This window comes from Onychostoma macrolepis, chromosome 21 (genome assembly GCF_012432095.1).
Source record: "Onychostoma macrolepis isolate SWU-2019 chromosome 21, ASM1243209v1, whole genome shotgun sequence".
Lineage (NCBI taxonomy): Eukaryota > Metazoa > Chordata > Actinopteri > Cypriniformes > Cyprinidae > Onychostoma > Onychostoma macrolepis.
The window spans coordinates 10,135,442-10,139,416 of NC_081175.1; the positions used below are offsets into that span (position 1 = coordinate 10,135,442).

General features: G+C 39.8%; 1 pseudogene; it reads right to left on the reverse strand.

Annotated features, from left to right (window-relative positions):
• Positions 1 to 343: 343 nt before the first annotated feature.
• On the reverse strand, positions 344 to 1,378 carry LOC131528337 (putative nuclease HARBI1; annotated as a pseudogene).
• Between the last annotated feature and the right edge of the window lie 2,597 nt (positions 1,379 to 3,975).

Here is a 3,975-nt window from a genome sequence, read left to right on the forward strand (position 1 = left end):
AGTATCTTACAAGATATCCTATTTATTCATAAGGTTTTAATTTTATTTGTTCATCCGTCAGGCTACAGTGATTAGGTAGGCTTTAACGTATTCAGCCTTTCAGTATAGGCCTACAGCAAAGTAGAAAGAGTTTGGCCTCATAAAATAATCCCCCAAACAGCTGTCAAAATTGACCAAAAACAATAAATTTTATTCTGTCACTAATTGATATATATATTCATCACAATCGAAAATATTTTTGTTTTTAGAATATTTATTAGTGATGCATGCAATGATTACAGAATAACCAAAAAAATGCAAAGAATGGCAATCACTGATTTTTGAAATCCAAAACAAATCCAAATCAGAAATAGTGTCTAACTATTGCGTCCCTTGTTGCACGTCCTGTTTGCTCGTTCTGGCAGAATGCAGGAGGTTGGTTAGGGTCTCCAAGGGGCTCAGGTGCATCATTGTCAGCACAGAGAGGGACATTGCGTTTAGTAGCGATGTTGTGCAGGACAATACAGGCAAGGGTTATGTTGCATGCTTTCTGTGGTTCCGCTCTCAGGTAGTTAAGGCATGCAAAGCACCTCTTAAGAACTCCATTTAAACGCTCAATTGCACATCTTGCTCTGCAATGAGCAGTGTTGAAGCGTGCCTGCGCCGGTGTATTTGCTGTTAGAAAAGGAGTCATCAGCCATGGTAGGAGTGGGTAGGCACTGTCTCCTAATATTACGCCATCCAGTCAGTTGGTTTGGAGGTCTCTATATAGAGCGCTCTCCCTCAGGATGCGTGCATCATGGACAGACCCAGGCCACTTGACAACGCAGTTGGTGATGATGAGGTCAGCATCACACACAAGTTGGACATTGATGCTGTGCCTCCCCTTTCTGTTTATAAACTCCCATTCATTCTCACGAGGTGCTTGTATATGCACATGTGTGCAGTCGATTGCTCCAATAGTATTGGGCATATTCCCCAAAAGAAAAAAGCTGCGCTTGGCCTGGGCAATCTGGTTGTCCTTTGGAAAAGAAACAAATTTATTGACCAGGCTGGCCAGTGCGATTGACACATCTCTCACCACATCACACACAGCTTTTTTCACCACTCCCATATAGTCACCAACAACTTAATAGAAAGTCCCACATGCATAAAATCGGAGAGCAATGAGGATCTGGTCTTCCACAGACAGACCGTGACTCCTTTGGGTTCTGTGTTGAAGTTTTGGCCTGAGAAGGTTCACAAGGTACTCTATATCAGCCTTCCCAAAGCGAAACCGGACATACAGCTCCTCAGTGGTGTATTGCTCCAGTGGCTTGGTACGTTCAAAATACACCCTTTGACGGTATCCTCTCCTGCCAAAGTGGTGGTGGTGGTGGTGGTGGACAACACCTGCCATTTCACTGTCTCTCTGTGAATCCTCTCAGAAAGGCTTATTTATATGGCAGTGTAGTTGGTCTTTTCAAACACACCTATTACAACTGATTAGTTTTGGCTTGCGTTCAATTGAGGCAATTGGACCCAAGGCCTATAATTGATGAACAATGTTCACTATAGTAAAGCAACGGAACCATGGACTCAAGAAGCTGTAACTTCACTGCTGCTGAAACCAATGCACTACTAGAGGGTGTTCGGTGCCATTATGGAACAATAGTGGGAAGTTTTAATTCTGCTAAGGATACCAACAAAAAGAAAAATTATGTTTGGATTTTAATCACAGAAAATGTGAATGCCATAGGGTCTGGCCAGAGGAGGACCACAGACCAAATCAAATTGCGGTGGAAGAATCTTAAGGCCAGGGCAACAAAGGACCATGCTGAAGCCAAAAACCCACAAACAGGCAACAAGCCATTTAAGAGGGGAGATTACACAGATGTGGTCCTCGACATCATTGGAGGTGAGAAGTCGCAAGCTCTCCATGGTATTCAAGGTGTTGTAGGGGATGGCGAGCCTTGGATTGAGGAGGAGGAGGAGAATCTGCCAGTTCCTCCTGAGGCTGATCCAGAGAGCGTATTTATATTGAATCTCAGCTCTGTTCCTGAGGAAGAAGCTGGATCCTCATTGGTTGAGCCAGTGGTAGTTGCCACAGGATCTCAGAGGAAAGGCTTGAAGCGCCCTTCATCAAACAAAGATGATGATTACAAGGCACTTCTGCAAAAAGAGACTGAAAGGGCAGAAGCACAGCTTCGTCTGGCAGAGGAACAACTGACTCTGACCAAACTGCAGCAAACCAAGGCCAGACTTGAGATCCGCCTCCTAAAGGCTACGCTCAGACAAGCTGGTCTCTCCACATCAGATGAGGAAGTTTGAAATTATTGTGGAGTATTTGACATTAAGTCTTTTTTTTTTAATACATCTATACTTGATACTTGTTATAAATATCCTCAATGTACAGTGTTTGTGTTGTAGGTCTCAGATGAGCGGACTGCTGGAAGAGGATGGGGTGGGGTTTTTCTTGTTTTTAGTTTTTTTTAAATGTGTGGGTTTTCATTTCAAATAAAAATAAACTTATATTGACCCCACACTGGCTATTCTACTTGTTGCTCTTTACATATCTATAGTTCTACATTGTGATTTCCTATCCTGTTTGAGCACTGGTTATCCAGCACTGGTTATCCAGATTTGGTGATCCTGAAAAGTTCCTATCCAGATCAGATTGATCCAATCCGATGTTGCTTTAAAAAACTGGCTCCAAAAGTAAGCTGGATTACGTGATCACGGATCGCAAAAAAAGGATTACTAAATCCGGATCAATTTTATCCGGATTAAACCTTTTGAAAAACCGGGCCCAGAATATCAAAATCGACTGTGGGCGGCAGATCCTTTTCCTATTTAGCACCCAAACTCTGGAACAATCTACCTAACACTGTTCGGGAGGCAGACACACTCTGTCAGTTTAAATCTAGATTAAAGACCCATCTCTTTAGCCTGGCTTATACGCTTCTATTATTCAAATCCGTTAAAGGATTGTTAGGCTGCATTAATTAGATGAACCGGAACCGGGAACACTCCCCATAACACACAATGTACTCATTACATCGTAAGTAGAATGGCATCTATGCTAATATTTGTCTGTTTCTTTCCTATTCTGCGGGTTTCGTCTGGCCAGAGGAGAACTGGCCCCCCGACTGAGCCTGGTTTCTCCCAAGGTTTTTTTCTCCATTCTGTCATAGAGGGAGTTTTGGTTCCTTGCCGCTGTCGCCTCTGGCTTGCTTTGTTGGGGACACTTAATTTTCTAGCGATTATCACCAATTTGATTGCACAGATACTATTTAAACTAAACTGAGCTAGACAATGACATCTCTGAATTCAATAATTAAATGCCTTTAACTGAAAATTGAGTGTTTAATCTTATCATTATACATTACTGACACTCTATACTCCAATTTGATACTGTTAAGTGCTTTGACACAATCTGTATTGTTAAAAGCGCTATATAAATAAAGGTTACTTGACTTGACTTAGTCAAACACTCTCAAGAAATTTTCTTAATTTTTATTTATTTCTATAAACACTGTTTATATTATGTTTATACATCATTTTTTTGTTTTGTTTTTTTGTACTGGCATTTTTTTCTAATTTTATTAAAAGTATATCATTATGTAAAGTTCAAAAATCTATATTTATAAGCTTTTCCAAAATTTCTAATAAAAAAATAATAAAAATAGAATAAGAACAGGTAGAATAAGAAGAATAAGTTACCAGTCAAAATAAATCAGTATTAACAAAATTAGTTTCCACTACAAAGGTGGCACAGAAGAACACAAAAGTGGCATGTAGGTAAATTTACAGAATTTACAGAGGCTCAGAGGTGGCATGGATGTTTTAAATTCATAACAATATTGTGAGATTAATTTTGAAATATAAAAATTTGAATACAGAAATATTGTTTGATTGAAATGATTTAAATAACTGAAATAACACTTTAAAAATAAAACTGCCAGCAGGTGGATAAGTCACTGATTTTATCACTGAATCATTCATTCAGTTGATTCG